Here is a 22163-nt window from a genome sequence, read left to right on the forward strand (position 1 = left end):
ACGTTCGTCATAGAGAAGCATGGAATCGAATTTATCGCAAGTCGACACAGACGACATAACGACACAACGACGTTTTTCAATCTACTCGTCGAATAACTGCTACTTCCTGCATCACAGAAATTAGTATAGAAAACTTCTATTCTATTCTCCTCTTTGTTTTGTTCGATTTATCGAAAAATTATTTATTCTTCTCCCATTGTTCCTCAGACGTTAAATCGTGTATCGTCATTGTTGTCATTGAGGATTTGTAGATTAATGTTACGAAGACGGATCTCTGTTGTCTCATTTATAAACAACTTCTGCCTCCAAGACTCCTCCTTAACTACGTGATTTAAATCGCATGAACCTTTGTGGAACACATTGTATACAAATTCTTCTTATTATCGACTATTTATAAATTTAATTGGATCCGTTCATCGTTGTATTTTATTAATAATATTTCAGTCTAGATTTTAAATTGGCTGTTATTCATAGTTTGTTTTTTTTCTGATTTGTTTATTTTTAATTTGTTTACTTGTAATTGAAAAATTTTCTGGAACGCGAAAGATTCTTTTCTCTTCGAAATCTGAAATAGCGAAATTCTTTGTTTCAATATTTACATCGATATTTATCTTTTAAATTTTCATTTCTTGTACTTTTTACTCACCTAATATCTATTTAATTTTTAAATCTTCTTATTATATTAAAACCTATGAATGTCTTCCTTTGTGCATGTTTCCTTTATTTTTCCTATATTGCTCGTTACCTTATATTTTATTGCAATAAAATACAATTATAAAGCAATTATTATTGGTAATTGATATATCATTTGCTATTTTCATCCTATTTAATATATAATTTTATCCCAACGATATATTATCATCGAAATGATTAGACTAATGAAAGGTTTGAATAATACGTTTCCACGAAGAAAAAACTATCGAAAACGATCGATCGATGAATGATTCGTGAACGGCCATTAATACGTGACTCGAATATCTTTACCAAAGGGGAAATCTTCGTTTTCGTTTACAATTTCGACTACCTCATGCAGTATTAATGCTGCATTAATTCCGTGAATGCGTACAATTAAAATTTATATAATCTTCTTTCGCGTATGCATGACGAACAATGTAATAGTAAGACATAACAATATCCACGTGTATGGTAAATTTTATTCGACACATTTTTTTTATGCATTATGTATTATTGCATTTGTAAGATTAATCAAAGATGAAACAAAAATATTATATTTTCTATTCGCTTCATTTTAATCTATATTTCCAGACTAAATAGATGCTTACTCGTTTAATTTGTTGTCGTTTAATTTTACTTTGCTTGAATTTGTTTATTTGCTCGTATTAGAAAAATATAAAATATGATAAAAGATGGCTCACTAAAATTTTTCTCATTTTAACATTTAACATTTAAAATTTCTTAACATCGATCTCGAGCCAATTATGATTTTTCTATCATATACAATGAAATGAAGAAAATTATACAATTTTACATCGATTTAAAAAGAATAAAGATAATTGAAAATTTCCATGGCTTTAAAAAAAAAGGAGAAAAGAAAATTAAAGTTGATAAGAGATGATTCGCTATTATTTCTATCATCCGTCGAAGCGAGATGCGAATGTATTCATTCAAGTCTAATGCACCTGGTATCCAATAACAATCTCTCGATGAATATGCCAAGTGAACATAATAGACATATGCGCTTACGTACGTATCTAGCTTAAACTAAGTTGTCTTGAACACGTTTATGGGAAAGTAAAAGTTCTATAAAGATACAACCGAGAGTTCCATTAAAATTTTACGACAAAATTCTTGTTTTTTGCTCTTCGCTTCTTTTATGCGCGTCAATTAACTTGTCAATTGCGCTCATCGATCTTCCGTTTCTTTTGACACCGCGTTTCATATTTATAACGTCTAAAAAAATCACTCGTTAACAACAATATCGATAATAATAAGATGAAAAAGAGTATACGAGTACAAATTCGATAGATTCATTTTTGACAGTTGTTGAATTGTTGCACGTAAGCTAAAAAAAAAAAATGAATTAGATGCAGACATCTAAAAAGGGAGTGATTGCTTCTATTTTGAAGCATTTTGTGCGAAATAAAAATATAAATCCGTTCTTGTATTCAAGGATGAACGACATTTTTGATTAATAAAATAACAAATAAATCAATAAATCAATTACAAAATTAATAAAATCTATGACACTTTGATGTTAATCGAGGCCAGGATGGAAATTTTAAAAATCCAACAAGAATTTTTTTTAACGTCAAGTCAAAATAATAATTTTACAAGTAACTTTTTTAACTGGTTTAAAATCGTTACAAATCTCTCTCTCTCTCTCTCTTTCTCTCTTCAATAATACAAACCGTTTATCCTGTTAAGGTGGAGATAAGCGATGTTCCACTACTATACGATAAATCTCAAGTATACTCCGCTGTAATAGATCTTTGCTGCAAACTAGAATTCGCACGTAACATTGCATATTCGCCTCCGGGTTGGTGGAACGCAACACGCCATATATTTTCAAATGCAAATGCAGGCTCCGTAGTCGATTGGAATGGCGGGAGAGGCTAAGACAACACGGTGGGGTATCGTCGAGTCTTGGACAAAGATAGGTCCGGACTCGGATAAGAGTGCGACCCCGGATAGAGGTCTGGGGGGATTTGTTTTAGCAGGTCAGAAAGCAAAAAGCGGAAAGCAGAACCTGTCAACCGAACAGAGAGGTAAGACGGAGTGGCAAAAATAACGATCCACCGGATTTTCCTTCCTTTCGATCATGGCTGTTCCACGTCTTCTCGCACGTCTTCCTCTCCCTCTCCTCGAAATTTGTATTTTTCAAAGAAATTTCGAAACAAAAATCGGAGATAGATACTCGAGACGATTCTCGAGTGATGAAATCTCGACTCGGGTTTCTAATTTCTTTTTTTTTTTTTTTTTTCCCCGATTCGAAAAGGAGAGAATATCACGTTCGGAATCGTGATCGACAGCTATCTCAGAGAGCGATGATCATTTTTCGATGAAACGCGCCGCATCTGGTAATTGCTGCACAAACTCGTGGACGAAAATTCAACAAAGAACAGGAGGAGGTTGGCCGGGTCTGCGTGGCTTCCGAACCCGTTTCCTTTTTTTCCTCTTCTACCCAAACAAAACTCTTTTACCTTACCTCTCGCCTTCCTTTTGCGTTTCGTGACTTCTCCCTGACCGAACAGTGTTCTCAACCGTTAACGCTCGTCGTGCTCGTTCGAGGCCACCTTACTCTTTCACCGTGTAACCACGTATACACGGTATACACATATGGGTCTCGTTTCTTCGCTTTTCCATGATGTTATAATTACTGTAATTACTCGGAGAGCTTGATAGGATACCAGGGATTACCTTATTCTACTTCGTGCTAACTTATGGAACGGAGACGATAGGTCTCGGTTGTATATATATACATATATATATATATATACATATATATATACAGGAACCTTTTAATTAGTACATTATTCGCCAAATTAATTTGATCTCGTTTTAATCTTTTTTGTTCGTGCAATTTCAGGCGATTTCAGTTTTTTTCTCTCTCTCTCTCTCTCTCTCTCTCTTTCTACAACTGTTTTAAACGCTTGTGTCGTTGCAAAAGCTGTTATTATTATCATGTTAAGTTTTATCGATGTATAAAAACATCGAATTAAAAGGGTTTCGTGGTCACGGGTCATGGAATTTTGATTCGACGTTTCATGACTTTTTAATGGTCTCGATCTAATTTCTCCCTCTTTTTCTTCTTTTTTTTTTCTACGTTAAAAATAAATTTCATGTTATTAACAATCGGAATGATACAAGTTCATTTCTCTTCTCGGCCGAGGGAATAATTTCAACTTCAATACATTTTGAAATAATTATGCGTTAATTTTAAATTGAAAATGATTTAATAATTTCTTTTTTTATCGAATCAAGTATATTCAATTTATACTTTCATAAGCTAATTATCGAAATAATTATCGTAATTATATTGTTTATTTCTCTTTAATTTTGCGGAAATTTCTAGTTGAAAAATATTATTTTATATTTTGCGTAAATAACATGAAAAAAAAAGTCAATAGTATAGATAATAATTAAGCAATTTTTAAAATTCTATCGCAACCAAACTATATATTAATTACTATATACGTTATAATCATTGTTTAAAAAATATACGAGTTATTAAAAGTATTCTGTACGTTATACTTATCGCATCACGTATTTTGATGGCCTCGATCACGCATACTTGTTTCCTCAACTCCTGATTACTTTAACTTCAAATCACCTTGTTGCGCGTTATTATTTCCCTATATATCCACTACTAGTTTTCTCACTTCTTCGATACTTAATCGAATCTATGCTATATCACTATGCTAGAATGTTGCCAATTAGTAAAAAATTTCATCTTTTTATCGCAGTCTATAACTTTTCTATACTTTATATCTTATATCTTCTTTCATTCTAAATTTAAGATTTTAATTTTCTTGTAATGTTTTACGATAAATTATGCAAATAAAAGTTACAATCTTTTTTTTTATCGAAGTTTTCGAGTAGAAACTTTATAAGAATTTAATATCCAAAAACTTTGTACAAGAATTGATATTTGATATTCTATATTTATCTCGGTATATCTAATATAAAATTAAATTAAAATTCCAACCGATATTTTTGCATATCCACGTTTGTGTGTTTTGATAATCCAAGATTATTTCTTTAAAGGTAACTCGTACTCGTTTGATAATATCATAGGTGTACCTGGAAATTGGTTGTTATTATTCCAGAAAAGCCAGACGAGATCGTGGAAGGGGATTGTTAGATGGAGATTTTTTGTAGCGCTGCTAGAAATCCAAATATCGGATATTATAGTTTTGGATCGAGGTTTAAAAAAAGCGGACGGCCATGTAAACTCGACGAGAAACGTGGCGTTTAATTCTTTAAACCCGAAAAAGCCAGACTAACCCTAAATTTATGCGAGCATAATAATTCGGTTGTAGCATGGCATAGCCGTTTCTTACTTTATCGAAATGATAAAAAATTCGATTTATATGTTAAATACGAAAGATTTAAATTTGCCATCTCTATTTTATACTCGTAATATACTTCGTATTTTTATAATCAGGTGATGCGAATCTTCTATGACGATAAAAAAGATAATAGATATTTTTCGATATTTTTCAAGAATTTGAATCATCGATTTTCAATTTTTATCTCGTTAAATTATTCCATTTTATTGCAAACACGTGATTACATTTTATTGTTATTATTATCAATCGTATTAAAATAATTTATTCTTCGTTTATTTACATGTCTCGTTAAAAAAATAATATCATTGCTATGAATGATACATCTTTATTCCATTTACATTCTTTTTTTTTCTATTTAAATTTATTTTTTACAATATCGTATTCTCCGTTAACTTTGCGACTTCACAATTGTATTTTACGTATATTGGCTACATTGGATAATTTTAACATCGTAGCCTCGTAAGAAATCAAGAAAAATCTCCTTTATTTAATTTTCGTAATCGTTAGTTTGTTCTTATTATTACTATATATTCTTCACGAGTAGAAGAGTTGCTTTCTACGCGTATTCCAAGACTTTTCTTTTTCACGGTAAATATTATTCCATCAATTTCGCAACCGATGCTAATTCTAGATATTTCTTGAATGATTTATCTTTAGATAGAGTGGGATAAAAGATAACGTCATCCTTTGAATGATTACGAAGATTAACATAAATAAAAATAATTTTAAGGTCATATTTATCGAGATTATTTTACAAAAATTTATGAAAATTTATTTATTTATTTATTTATTTTTTTTTTGTTGATAAACGATATATATTCTTATTCAAAAAAGGTATCTTATTAAAAGAAGGATTTTGGTTTGGTTATAAAAAATATATTAAAATAACACTTCATTTCTTATTAACTTTTATAACTTCCAGCTTGTACAGACTTATAAATATGCAATCTATACTAGTTTTCGAACATTCATATTTTATAGTATTCGAAATAAGAGTTGATATTTCAACAAAAATCTTTGACTTAATTTTATTCGTTATTCCAATGCTTTCAAGATAAATAAATCCGAGAATATTCAGAAATATTTTATTATCTACTATACAACCTGACAGTTAAATTTTTCTGAAACTTTCGAATTTAAAATAAACGAAAGTTTATTTAAAAGTTTTTTAAATAAAAAAAATATATATAGAAATAGAATATATTATTAATATAATTAATACAGTTCCAAAATTGTCATTTATTTGAAATTTAAGTAGACTATAATAGAATAGAATCGAAAAAAATTATTTCACTTCGTTCTTCGTTCATTTAAATTTAATTCATTATTATTTTTTTATTATTATGATTATATATTTTATTTAAATCGATCTGATCTCGCATATAAAATTATAAAAGCTCGTAAATTTTCGATAAAAAAACATTATTAACAATACAAAGTGACCCGTTACATATGACCAATGTCATACGAAATGACAGGCTGTCTTATTATCCATCGAGGAAATGAAAGATCGTATTAACGAAAAAAAAAAAAAAAAAAAAAAAAGAAAAATATTTTAATATCGAAGTCATAATACCAACGAGGATATAAAGTAACTTAAGAAAATGTATATTATTCGAGTTGATAATTTGCATCGTGGGCAGAGAAGTGAGGCAACTCGAACCGGTTTTAAAAAAATTGAGCGAGTTACAATGAAAGATAATTAACCGGTAGCTGAAGAATGTGCCACACATGAGTAGTGCTAATCACAGGTTTGCCGTTGTTGTGAGCATTAACGTTCATTTTTTTCCTTTCAGATGCAATCATATCGATTCTCTCTACTTTCTCCAATGTCTACTTTTTTCTCCGTCCTTGAAATGATTGCTAAGCGAAGATACACTACTGCAATGCGAAAAAATTTAAAAATATTCCACAATGATAATCATAATAATTATAATACAATTTTTTATTATAAATTTAAATTAATCGTATTAACTATTTTTTTATTTTCTAAATCGTTTCACATATTAAACTGATCTTGATTCTTTTATTTATTGTACAGCTATACGATATAAGTTAAGAAAATATTTTATTGAAAATATGATTCGATATGATTGTTTTAAAACCTCTAGACTTTTCAAAAATGTTCCACTTTTTATGAATCTATGAATGAAATATATTAATAATTATTTAAATTTGAAAAGTAAAATTTATGTTTATTAATTTTTCTTACAAGTCTTACAAATCTTATACTTCTTAAATACACATAAGAACATATTAATTAAAGAGAACGGTATTTTAGTTGTCATATCGAAGTAATATTGAAATCGTAATCAATAGTTTCCCCGTTCTTCATAAAAAAAAGAAAAAAACAAACTTTCTTTCTTAAAGAAAAATTATTTTGAAAATTTCTTAAAAATTTTGCATAATAAAACATAGATTCGTAATATAAGGGAAAGGAAACGACGTGTTTTGCAATTCTCTCGCATCGGGCTGCCTTGTAACATCGCAATGGCACACTTATTGTAATTGCGTTCTGTGCTTAATTAATGCCGCTTGTCTCGTGGACAGCGGATTATAACGAAGATCACTTCGCATCCTCCTATCTCTCGATAACGCTGTCGTTTAACGCTGGTCTCATCGTCCGTATTGTTCTCAAGGTGACGTGTGTTTTACCAACTATCTGCCAATTTTCTTTCCGATTGACTCTGCTTTGCTAAGTGGCTGTTTGCCATTCGTGTGGAAAATAAGAAATATAATAACTTGTCCTTCGTTGTCTAGTTAATTAACATTCCATCATTTTCACATGGCCATTCCTTTTTACACGATTTTCATTCGATACGATTAAATTAATTATTGTAGAATTATTATATATTCTTGTTAAAAAAATTTGATTCAAAAGACAACAAGCGAAGAAATTGTACTCTAATCACGAATTTATGTAAGATATTATTTGTAATAAACTTATTTTGTAAAAGAAATTACAATCTCTTATTTTATATCTTTTGTCCACTGCAAAGAAAATCATTATTAACTATAATCATTAAATATAATCATTATTAACTATAATCATAAAAATATATCATTATTAATTATAAAAAATTTATCGTTCAATCTAAAAATTCTCTGTTATTATTTTAAAAATTCCGTCAAACGTTTCCCAGTTCCTGGTTTTTCATTACGATCAAAAAGATGGCTATTTTCGTCCGATTACATTTCAATCGGTTGCGAAGAAGAACAGCGAGACATCCACGTTCCCTGGTTACGATGTTATTTACGGGCGAATCGTAACGAGTTACATCCAGAATCGATCCGTTGGCCGCGGTTGTTCCTGCTACATACAAGCTTAAACTCCCGTTGCGGTTACACCCCGCCGTGGTCCGTGTAATTTTAGCAGAATAACGATTTGTCGGTATTCTCTTCTCGGGCAAAAACCCATCCGAGAAACGGGGAAACAACCGTGAATCACTTATTGCGTAAATATCGCCCACTTTCATTATCTACGAGAAAAATAAATTTAAACGATTCATATAATGTACAATAATTATTTTACGTACGTTCCATTAAATATGATCGTAATAGAAATTATTAAACGAGCGTTTCTTTTCAAATAAGATAGGAAAATTGTGCAAATCGAGTCTGTGAAAAAATTAATCGTTATTGAAATTAGTAAAATTAACATTTATATGGCGTGTACGGATAGAAAAGCTTGGAAAGGAGAAGAAAGCAATTTCCAGTGGCAAGGTTAAGAACCTCCCTATCCACGCAATTAAGATGAAGTGGACCAGAGGGCAGACTGACCCTGTGGTCACGTGGTCGCACGTTCATTGGCGAACAAAGGAGAATCCGTTTTGCTGGTCGAGGCGTTCGCAACCGATATATACCTGCGTGCACGTATAAGTAAGTACGAAACGTGCATCACGTGCGTGGTGTGCACGCGCGTACATTACGTTGCATACACACACGTGATCCAACACCACGTGGTGGACTGAGCGGCCGTCATTGACGAACAAAGAAGGAGAGAGCAATCCGTTCAGTGGTCATCATTTCGAAATCGTTGCCTTATATACCTTTCGTACGCGTTGCCCAATTTTTTCCAATTCTTCGCGCAGAATTCAGAATTTATTTTGACTTCACTTTTTCTATTTTCAAGTTTTTTTTACCCCCTTAAAAATTTGTAGTGTCGCTTTACCGTCCTTTTTTGATATTCATTGATAGAAGTTCGTTGATCTGAATCATTAATATTTATAAAATAAATGAAAAAGTAATTAAATATATTTTATAAATTTCATTATATTATTTGTACGATCAAATTGAAATCATATTTTAAATCTGATTCTGTATTCGATCGAAGCGAATTTTCACCGTGGAAATAAAATGATAAAAGCGTGGACGCTATAATAATAATATGAAAATATGCTTTCCGCGAAACATTTGCATTTTCAAAGGATACAAAACGGAAAAGATTTATCGATTGTCGCTTTCATTTCTGCTGAGTGTTGGTTTCCGTTTGCATAAACCGAATCTTGTTTACGCGAAGATGTCAGGCTACATGACGCGAAAGTGCAACGTGCGACACGCGAATTCGATGCCGAAGAAATTCAACGATATCGTGTTCACACTGTTGCCGAACGAGCATCGATAATTTTATACGAAAAAAAGTAACGATAACCGGCATATTTGTGTAAAGAAATTAATCACGATTATTTAATCGACGATTATACCCTTTTCGATCAAATTTCGCGCCTTTTATCGCATTTATTTTTTACTTGCACGCGAATGTGCGTGATTTCACCAAGTACATTCTTTCTTTCTTTCTTTCTTTCTTCACGTTTATTTCTTGATCAAATTTTAAAAATAGATGTACGATTTTAATCGAATTATTTATATAGGGATGTTAATATAATTTATAGAGAGTGTTAATACATAATTCGTGGGGCAATTTTGAAAAATCAATTAAAAAAAAAAAGAAACAAAAGAAACCTAAATAAACAATCTATCTGAATAGAATATTGAACGGTACCAATTTAGAAATAGTCTTTGTCAGTTATAGAAACGGTATGCGATTGTTAATCAACGAAGCGATAATTTCGCGACATGGTTCGACTTCGATAATTGACGGAATGAGAGTTTGCCTACACTTTTATTCCCTGTCAGAAAAAAAAAGAAATTGTTTTGACAAGGAAAAAAAGATCGAATGAGAATAAACGATATGAATGAAAAAGAATGACAAAAGAATACAAAAAGATATGAGTGAGATAAGATAAATAAATATAGATTCACGATATTATTATTATCGATTGAAAATTATTTTAATTATATTGTATTTATTTATTTTCATTACGAATTACACGAATTACACGACGAAAATTACACGAATATGATGACATCAAAAGAGTTACATCATCGAATTACATTTCGAACGAAGAGGTCGTCTCCCTATTGAATGAGAAAAGATTTTAGACCTAAATTATTACTATTATGGAAATATTTACTATAGAATGTAAACAGATATGCAAAGAACGAATGCACGATGTCGATGAAAACTCTAAACGAAATAATAATTGTAAAATAATTATTAAGTAAAAAAAAATATAAGATAAGCTATAAATTGCAATAGCAATTTTTCATTTGTTAAATAAATAAAGATTCGATAAGTTGATTCAACAACGCAGTTTTATATTTAAAAATGGATTACTTATCGGGATGCATGTTGTTGTTAAAAACAACAGTTGCTTTTCACATGTTACATTTATGTTGTGTCTTGAATCTTTAATTAAACAAAGATAATATAAAAGATGCGCGATTCAATATTTTTCTTGAATAAAGATATGATTAGACACGATAAAAAATAAAGAAGAAAATAATTTACGTCAAACAATTTTTAATTCGTTATTACGAATTAAAATGCGTATTTTTCTATAACATTTATTGCTTATTTTTTCTTTTTCTTTCCTTTTTTTCTTTTTTTTTATTTCTACGATCAAACTCTAAAGATTCAAACTTTATCAAAGGGTAAATATACGGGAATAAAAGGTGACGTGACGCCCTTCGAGACGACGCGTCGACCGGTTGGTTGGTGAACGTCACCAGAAAATGCACAAACGGTCCGTTGTTTCTTCGCTCACCATCCCTTTACGTTCATGTCGGACTGGCCTGGGTAAAAAAACATTCATGAATATCCTTCTTTCATGCTAACGGATACGGAAATAAAGTAAAAAGAGGGAGAACCATTCGAACAGTCGAGTCGCGGCATCGACCACGGTTTGTCCGTGTTTCGAGAGTCGATCGCCCCGTAGAGCGAACCGTGTGCAGTAGATAAGGGGTTACAACCTAGATAACACGGAGACGTCTTATCCATTAAGGCCCAAGATTGCGTATAACACGATCTTTCATTTTTTCAACCTCTTTTCTATTTTCTATTGTACGATATTTTTTAAAATCGTCATAAATTTCGAGAATTTATTTAATATTTTCTTTTTTTTTTCATCATCGTTTCCTTTTTTCAATTGGATCTGTAACGATATTGCAAAGTAATAAATATTTGGATCATGTATAACACTATTTACGATAAACGTAGATAGTTTTGTATAATTGATTCTCATAATATAGCATCTATTATTATAATGCGTAAAAATTTAATTATAAAATAATAAAATATTTCAAAAGATCGTATATTAAAAAAAAAATTCATTCTAAAAATTAAAAATCACGCAATATTTGATTTCAATGAAACTGTCGCTTAAAAATTATCTATTATATATATGTATTTATTTCTTTATATATATAAAATATCATATTTCGAAATAATCAATAATAGAAATATCAATTTTCTATCGATATTTTCGAAACATTTCATTTTGTTTATTATATATTTTGTATAAAATATAAACGCTCGAAGAATTCTCATATCGCTGCATTCCATTTTCCAAGCATCAATATACATGTTGCCATTTCTAATCAAAACGTATCCAACTCACAACTCAGGTTAGTTCAAGACGCGATGCTCGATCAGGCGGACAATACGTACATTTTTCTTTGCACAATCGAGGACCTCCTGGGTTCTGTTTGGTCATTCGCCTGCAACGGCGTCGATGTCAAGAAACTTTCATGAATATGCTCGACTGGTAATGCGTACATTTCCATCAACTTCTCTTCCTCGCCCTCCCACCCCCGCGGTTCCCAGTCCCAGACATTGAAGAACCCGTCACTTTTTCCGACGACTGTACGCTTCTTGGAACTACACAGATCTCATACAAGCGCCGTCTGTGCGCGTGTACACGTGCAAGGATGTATACGTGCGTGTATGAGCACGCGTGTGCGCCACTCTGGACCATTGGTTATCTTCGACAGTGGTTCCCAATTTCACGTCTTGCTCGCCTTCTTCTTTGTTCGTCGACTCGCGCTCACCGTTACTTCGTTATATTAGCTTAACGTCGATCGAATGCCTCGATCGCTTTTCGCGCCATTTATCATCCTCGATGGGTATTTGTCAATAAATATTTTGCCTCCTCGCGTAAAATAGATTCAGCCATTGGAACGAGCCATCGATTCCGTTTCTTGAAAAATTTTAAATTTTGACGTGAAAATATACGATCGATATATCTGTACGTAATTTTTAAAAGAAGATAATTAATCCGTCAACGGAGTCGGTCAATTTGGTCCCAACTGAAAGTCACTTTACTATCGTTACCATGTATGCGTATTTCCTTTGTTCTGCTATCAGAGGAAAGGGGTAGAAGGCGTTCTCTCGGTCTCCCAATATGGCGCCCCGTTCTGCCGCTTTAGTTACGGTATCGACGATAAGAACGGATGTCCCGAGGAGCTTTGGGAACGTTAGTTAGACGAAATCGACCCACTCACTGATCGTGCTTCAAGCTTGTTCGCGATCGATTCACCGTCCAACTGTGCACCCATCGCTTTCGTTTCATCCATCATCAAGTCGAAACGGAAATTTTTCAACATTTATTTCTGTTGCGTGTATCTTATCATTGCCCGATAAGGTCTCTCGATTTGTTAAATTCGTTCTGTTCGCTCGTGTTATATCGTTGGACTAACGTTAGAAATATTAATGCAAATAAAGTATATCGATAACGATCATTTATTTTTTGAGTATTTTCCTTGCTGTGCGTCTAGAAAATAATTGAAAATTGGACGTAAAAAAAAAGAATCGTACGTAAATACCAAAATTATAATTTTTATTTACCTGTCAAAATATTATTCTCTAAGAAAATATTTTAAGATATACATATTCCAAGATCTTCTCGATCGTACATCTCGTCTTGTTAATCGAAATTGGCAATATTAATGCAAATAAAGTATATCGATAATGATCATTTATTTTTTGAGTATTTTTCTTGTTGTGCGTCTAGAAAATAATTGAGAATTGGACGTAAAAAAAAAAGATCATACGTAAATACCAAAATTATAATTTTTATTTACCTGTCAAAATATTATTCTCTAAGAAAATATTTTAAGATATACATATTCCGTCAACGTGTTCCAAGATCTTCTTGATCGTACATCTCGTCTTGTTAGTCGAAATTGGCAAGATAACGAAGGAGTTTATAAACTCCGTTAAATTTAATCGCGGAGCGCGTAAGCACAAGTTAGAGCAAAGATTGTGACATTTCCCGTTTGACGAAAGATAATCTCATCTCGACAGAGAGACTCGCGCGCCACGAATCAATGTCTCCGGGAGTCAATGATAAGGATCCAACATTTGAATTTCCAACCCATGGTTATATGTTATACCTTTGTCCCTTTCTCGATCATTTTCTTGTTAGAAAGCACGAATGTTTTATGCTGATATTATTTATGAGCATTATTTTACATATCGATAAAAATTATATTTAAAATTATTTATATTTTAAAATTATATTTAACGAAATTATTAATATATATTATTTTATTATATTATTATATTTAACTGTACATTATTTTTTTTAATTTATTTGAAGACGCGCGTGTATTTTCTTTAAAGAATGCTAAATTTGTTTGGTATATGATCTGTGCTCTTATTTTACATTGTTATTTTACACTGAAGGAATTTTTTATTTTTCTGTTTGTTTTCTGATTTGTTTTCTTAGTCAAGTTTATTAGGAGATCGTATTATTTAAAGTAATGATATATCAATTTGATCAATTTACGATGTATCAAAACGGTTCTCAATTGATTAAATTGTATTACAATTTTTTATTTATTATACACGAAAATATTCAATATATAATTTTCATTAATATGAAATTATAAATTTGAGAAATGAAAAATTGTTATTAAGTTTAAAATGTTATATTAAATATAAAATAAATATAAATATCAAAATATATTTTCATTTGAACTAAATAAAAATTGTTACATCAATAGTTAAAGTTGCGAAAAACTAAACGATAAATTTTAAAATGTGTTATTAATCGAAAATTATAAAGTGCCGATCTGAAATACGTATAAACGATTTCTTTATAAAATATTATTATTATTATTAAAATCGAATATTAAATTGACGATATTTAACACACTACATACATATATTTATCGAAAGAATGAAAGACGCGTTTGATCGAGTGTTTCATTAATTTCTATGTAAGATCGTGAGATCGAAGTGGGAAGTTTGCAAGGAAAAAGATGACCCCGTGGTTTCGTTTGCATTACGATCGACCTTTTTCCCACGATTCTTACGATTCGACATTTCTACCTATGTCGAGTTTCTATTCGCAATTAAAAAATTGGCTGGCATTTCAATAATTGCATTGCATCGTTTCGATTATCAATCAACGAATGATTATACTGATTATATTAATCGAATTGATTTTTCAAATTAAAAATATTTTTATTTTTTGTACGGTCATCATTCACGTCACTGTTTTAATTTAAAAAAAAAAAAAGATTTAAAATTAAAGAAAAGAAAATTAAATTTATCAATTATCGATATTTATATTTCTATTACAAGATGATGGTATGACAGAGATAGAGCTATCTCACTCTATTTGTGTCTCGTTACGTAAATTGTTTATAACTTAATGAATAAGACTGAACCAATATTTTTGTATACCAATACGTTTCGCGTTTAAAAATCGATTCTCCAAAAATGTTCCACGAATATAATATATATATACACGTAATATGAACGAAGAGGTGTTACAGAAGTATTATAAGAAGAGGATTATAAAAGTCGGAGCGTAGCGTAAAACGTGAAAATCGATGAGAAAGTGTATTTACAAACGAGAAGAGGACAAAGGGTGTTTCGATACTGGATCAATCTATTTTTCGAAATTAATGAAAAAAGGAAAAGTTTAACGGTACCGCGTCAAATCGTTTTCGTTGGCCGCGTTATTCTTGAGCGAGAAACGCATTTGAAATTCAAACTTCCGGCGGCGATCGGCGATGCCAATTAAATCGGGGCGGCAAGAGGACGTTGAACCCCTTACGAAAGAAATTGTGGGAATGTGTATGCGGAATAACTTTGCATTTCGAAGGGGCCGCATACGGCTCGCTCGCAATTTTCCCCGGCTTTAACTGAATTTCGTACGTCGGTATATCTATTCGGACGAATCCATTGGTGGTCGATAGTATCGCGTTGTCTCAAACACACCAGAGGAACGCTACGAAATGCCCCCTTTTTATTTTTTATTCAATCGGTAATATCTATTACGTCCAACCTCAATTTCAAACTAAATCCTATGTTTCCAATGTTGTGTATGCTAGTTTTTTTCGTCGAACAATGAAATCATCGTTGGTTCAAGTTCTTCGATTTTTTTCCTTAATTAATTATATTCTCGAGAAAATTGGCAATGTACCTCGTATATATTCGTTCAATCCGACGATTGCATCCGACGATTCGTAAAAGATGCCATTGTAATTCTTCCTTTCCCGAGTTGGCCATCTTATCCTCGAAAGGGTTATCCTTGTTTTTTCGAGGTTATCGCGAAATTAATTTAAATAACACGAACGTAACCAACGTTGATAACGTGGTACATATATGTATAAATAATGCCGGCTATCCTCGTGGTTTATAATTATATGCGCTCAATAAATGATACCATTTATTGTATATATCTTCTCGGATCGATCGATCAATCAGCCTTCGTCCAAGTGAAATGTTTGTGTCTCGTTCGTGTCTCGAGAAAAGGAAGATACGGATAATCTTACTCGATACTTCTTCGAACGGAATGACGAAAGAGAAGAAAAACGATAGCATAAAATAATATAAGATTTGATAAAATGAAATGTCAAAATTACTTTATTGTTTTTTTTTTTCTTTAATTGTTTATTGGTGATCGGATTTTCATTATTTATAAAAGAATTTTTTGGAAAGAAAAGAATATTTGAATAATTTTGAAGAATTATTCTAATGCACGTGTGCGGTTTAAAAATGAAAGCATATTTGTTTATTTTTAAATAAAACTATTTTTGTTATTTTTGTATATCGATCGATGTATATTTTTATTCTTTAGAAAAAATTATATTAAGATATTTTTAAGAAATACTGAATTTCGAAAAATTTACAATTATAATTATTATCCGATCAATTTTCGATCTAAATAGAGAAAGATAGAGAAAAAATTTTATATTCGTTGTATTTTTCTGTTATATAAATCTACATTTTAATTCTACATATAAAGAACTAGAAAGGAAATTATACGCAATATATTAATTAGTAGAATTAATTAAATTAGATATACATATACATAAATGAATATATAAGATGAATGAATATGGAAAGTATCTTTTTATTTTATATTTTTTTATATTCTTTCGTAGAAAATATCGTCGTAAGAAAAAATCTAAATAAAATAGAAATGATAAAAGAAAAAAAAAAAAAATGATCTTGATATATTCAAAATATCTCCATTTTCGAACACGTTAAGTATCAACTACGTTTCACAATTCGAAACTATTCACTTGTGCTTCGTTTTAAAGCTTTTTTTTTTATCTTTAAAAAAAGAAAAAGAAAAAAGAGATAAAAATTGAAATCGAAGAAAATAATATTATGAATTTATTACTCATGCGCCATTGTATTATAAAAAATATAATAATAAAGAATCGCGTGTAATTCTAGCGTACATAGCTCCCACAACAATCAAACGAAAACAGACTTTTATGATAAATCCCACAATGTGGGATGATATAAAAGAAAGGGGTTAGACGCGTTAGCCTGACCGATAACTTTTAACCGAATCGTGGAAAAAAATTGATCGTTGTTATCATCCCTCGCTGGCGTCAATTCCTCTTATCGAACGGTACACACTATGATGTCTGTACACAGACCTAGGAATCGCTAGTATGAATACTATTATCAAATTTTTACATTCGTGAGAACAAATCGATTCGACTGTTCGTTATTATATCAAATTCTGAAATCTGGATAGGAAATTGATCAATTTTATCTGACCTCATCTTAAAAGTCGTTTTAAAATTGAAAAAGTTAGATTAAAAGAAAAAAAAGAAAGAAAAATAATATTTAGAATCCAATTTTGATTTTAATAATTTCTATTATTTACGATTTAAAATATATTATAAAAATTTCAATTTATCATAATATAATTACACATATCATAATATAATTATTATTATTAAAATATTCGAATATTTGATCCAATTTCTCATCTAATAATTATCAAACTTTTGAACGATACTGTACATATTTTCCTTACAAATTAAAGTAATTTCCTTTATTCATTGACAGCACGTAAACACGACAAAGATTCTCTTATGCATTTAATAATACAACCATTCATCGTTGATAAAAGGAAATATCGATGCAATGAAAACCTCAATACCGAAATTCTTTTATTTGCCAAGATTACATGAAATTTATTATGAATAAAAGTAAGAGCCACGATATTATTGTCGGGATTGGTTAGTTGTTTTCATTTCTATAAACCGATTAATTTACACGAATATCTTCATGACTTCGTTAATGATCGATTAATGATTGTTATTATGTTTCCATTTTCATTTTTGATTTCCATCGGCCTGATAAAAACACATTTTGAAATGTAATTCGTTCCGCGACTTTTCGACTCGCGATAGCGCGATTTTAATATCAACTATTATTGATTTCTTTACTCTGTAAGCGTATATATATATATTATAATTAAATTTTTATAAAAATGTACAATATTTATTCGCGAATTAAGATCTTTTATCCATTTGTGTCGTCTTATAATTACATTTTAATATTTTCTGTAATGAAACAAATCACAATTATATTTTGAATATTTAAAATAATCTGATATTTTTATTATATATTAGTTGTAATAATTACATTTATAAGTAATATTTTTTTTTGCAATGAAATAAATTGTGATTATGTTGAAAATTAATTTATAATATAATAATGATAATATAATAATGATAATTGAATTTTGCATTAGGTAAAGTAAGACGGAGACAGCTAGAGTGAGATAGCTTTACCTTTGTTACATTTCCGCGCCACGGTGCGGCGCACCAAGTCATTCTATGTTCGTCTCGCTTCATCCAACGTAAAATTAAATTATGACTATAATTTAATAAGATTGAACTGATATTTTTTCTTACCAACTTTTCTATTTGTCTTCTGCTTTTAGAATTAATTTTCTCAAAGAAATATATATTAACATTCTGTAGAAAAATAAAAATTTGAAATTTTTTTGTAGAAAAAAAAGGAAAAGAATAAATAAAAGATACAAAATGTCATCTCAAACATTTTTGAAAATAAAAAAAAATTTATGATATGGATCTAATATAAATTATAAATATTGCTATATAAAAAGTTTAAGATTTAATATTCTTCACTATCGAAAAATCTGATCAATTTTGGATAAAATATCGTTTTTGAGATCAATTTAATTAATCGAACTATGGTTTATGCTCATTATGGGCAGATATTAATTTTTTTTATATTAATCTGATATAGAAACAATTAATCGAAATGGGTGTCCCAGAGCAAAATCCTAGAGTCCCCTATTAACGAACGAATAAAAACTTGAGAGCTCGCGTACGAGTGGACAGAATAATTTTCTCTTGATTCAATCGAGAGAAATCATGATTGGGCAGGCGGTCGAAAAGCAAATGGACGGCTGATAATTTCGGTCGTGCGAGTGACGTCATAACAGACGCCAACGAGGGTTGGTACATTATGACAAGAAGGGACCATTTGACCCCACTCATTGTTTCTAATCCCACAATAAATTGAAGCAGCTGTACCGGCAATTGATACAAATTTACGTACAGTCAGCCGCATAAGGCGCTGATCTTACGAGAGATCTCGACCATTTGAAAATTTTCTTTCTTCGCTCGAGTCAATTGAACGAATTTCCATCTTGTTATTTTAAAAATTAAACGAAACGTAAATATCATATCGTATTTGGATGCTATTGCATTCACAAAAGTACAATAAATTTTTTATTAGTATTCGTTACGTGATATAGATTTAATATAATTTTATAACACTATATAATATAATTTTATTTCTTTACAATCTGTATCGGTTCAATATTTACTTTGACTTATTTTTAAATCCTTATTCTATTATAACTTTATTTTAATCTATATATATTTTTCTTCTATAAAAACTCTTCATCTTTACTTCTCTTTCCAGACTAATTATTTCCAAGATGTGTTAAAAATAACTGCAGCATCGATTCTTTTTTCACCCTCAAATCGTTCCTCGAATTTTTCCACGACAAATCTTTCTTCGTTATCCACGTCAAACATCCTTTTCTCCGACACGATGCATCACAGTGACGCATGGGCTTCGTTCCACATTGATTAAACCCATCCTGGAGCACAAGGTCCAAGTTCTAGGTATTTTTTAACGGTTCGTCATCCTCCTCCTACCTCTATTGAACGTGCAGCAAAGAAGACGAGAGGAAAAGAGAGAGATCCCGAGGCGTAAACCACGCCACGAACACGTGTAACGACAATGGAAATTATATATGCAGGAGACGGTATGGCGTGGTGCATTCACGGCTACATTTTCTTCTCCCTTTTTTCGCTTCTTCCTTTTCGACGCTCGAGCTATACGAACTTTTTACACATTCTTCGCGTTTGATTTATATTCCGCGTGTAGAAACATTGTTCACGCATCTCCGTGTATCAACAACAACGTTGTATTTTGTCCCTTTCTGTCAGGGAATATTTTATAATTACGATTAAGGATCGTTAAGTAGATCGTTTATTACGATGTCGTGTTGCTTTCTACACGGTTTTACGATCGGTTAAACATTTTCATCCGTTACGTGTGATAATAAAGTTAAAAAATTAATGGATTATGTTCGTTTTACGTTGTTATCACGATTTTCCTTCGTATCTTCTCATGTATTTAAAAATATTTGAACAGCGATATATCGAATATTTTAGGACTGGTGGTATTGTGTACCATGGATCACACATTTTTCAAAATTTTTTCTTTCTTTCTAAATATTAAATGTCCTCGTATAGAGTAAAATTTTAATAAAATTTACAACTGAAATATTTTTTTATAATTTCAAATATCGAGACATTATTGCGAATATTTTATTTGTAAAACAAGAAAAATAATATAATTCAAAATGATAAATCATTCATCGATAAAGGAGAATGTTACCTTTGTTAACCAGATATGTCGATTACAAATGTAATAACAATAGGCATTGCATATTCGAGAAGCCAGAGGTCCGAAACGATCGTTTATGCGCCCTCTTTACCGCCTCCTATTTCACTCTAGCTTTTTATTATCATTTCTCGTTTCTTTGCCTCAAGTTGACATCGTCGTCACGTACCAGACTTCCTACGGGCTTGGCTGCCTTTCTGAATACATAACATCCTTTTTGTACATCCCTCCGTCGTAATCTCGAATATCTGGATTTCTCTCATCCAGATCACAAATCTCGATAATGATCTTTTCGATAATGACACGGGTGCTACGATAAATCGGGTCAAATATAAAAAGCTTATTTTTATTCTCCGGCAGAGATTGAGAAAATTTAATTTAAAAAAAAATTTTTCCTTTTTTTCTTCTTCAATTTTAATATAGTTTTTTGATAAATGAGATATAAAAATTAAAATTGTTACACTCTTTTATTCTCTAATATCTTTCGATCGTATTAAATTAAAAACTTTTTTATTTTTGCTACAATTGATATTTATTTTATATCAAGTAATTTGTATGAGGTATATATAAAAAGAAAACGATACGTTTTTTTCTAGTATTAGATGTAGTTAATTTTATTATAGAAAATCAAATTGACCGTTTAATGAATTAAAAAAATGGATTAAATATTAGACATTTTAAAATTTTATTCTTTCATATTCAATTTTAAATAAATAATGAAATTATTGAATATATTTTGTTATTCGTTTGAATAATATTATAAATTCTTTAATAACAAGATTATGTTATATCAAATCGGAAATGATATAGCATCAACGTATTCGTTTTACAAAATTCACGTCAGCAGACATATAAACCGTCTCTTCCTCGAATTCTATCGACTTCTATAGTTGAAATTATTAATAGACGCAAAATTGTAAAAAAAACATCCAACTGAATGATAAAATGCGAAATTCAATAATGCGAAAAATATAAAAAATTTATATTAATATAATTTATCAGAATATACTTTTATTTTTCAATTTATTTTCAAGTAATTTATTTTAAAAATATTTTATAATAATTATATGATTTACTTTTTAAGTTCATTGTTATTTTAAGTAAAATTATTTAAAATGAAAAAAAAAAAATACATAACAAAATAAAAATTTTATATAGATAATTATTTGAATAAAAATTTATTTCAATTAAATTGAATTATCCTGAAAAGAAATATTCCATTCAATTGTCATTTTATTAATATTATTAATACATCTATATGGATATTTATGCATTTATGAAAAATTTAAGCGTGCAAAGATATATCTGAAATATCCATAATGAAATTCATATATTACAACGCTTAAGAAGGAAGTAGATCTCTTTCATTTTTTTTAATTATCTAATTAATTTATAAATTATTTTACAGAAATAAAAATTATGTCTTCGCTAATGTAGTAATATATATACATGAATATATAGAAGCTTGTAATAATACATATATTCTATTATATTTCTATTAGCCAAAAGCATTACTTTTGTTGCATTTCTTCTATATTCATATATTTAACGATCATTAAGAATTATTAAACTCATGGAAG

The 22163-nt window shown here is 30.1% G+C and overlaps 2 long non-coding RNA genes across 2 annotated transcripts in view; both read right to left on the reverse strand.

Annotated features, from left to right (window-relative positions):
• Nucleotides 1-6545: 6545 nt before the first annotated feature.
• LOC102654950 overlaps nt 6546-22163 on the reverse strand; it is a 34391-nt gene continuing 18773 nt past the window's right edge. Inside the window, exon 3 of the long non-coding RNA XR_411089.3 lies at nt 6546-6908. This is a non-coding gene — a long non-coding RNA (uncharacterized LOC102654950). The remainder of the gene's footprint in view (nt 6909-22163) is intronic.
• LOC102654929 lies at nt 10331-13809 on the reverse strand. The gene is made up of 3 exons (XR_003305976.1): nt 13452-13809; nt 12040-13141; nt 10331-11524 (listed from the first exon to the last, which is right to left on the reverse strand). It is a non-coding gene; the product is annotated as an uncharacterized LOC102654929 (long non-coding RNA).

Source organism: Apis mellifera, linkage group LG13 (genome assembly GCF_003254395.2).
Source record: "Apis mellifera strain DH4 linkage group LG13, Amel_HAv3.1, whole genome shotgun sequence".
Classification (NCBI taxonomy): Eukaryota; Metazoa; Arthropoda; class Insecta; order Hymenoptera; family Apidae; genus Apis; species Apis mellifera.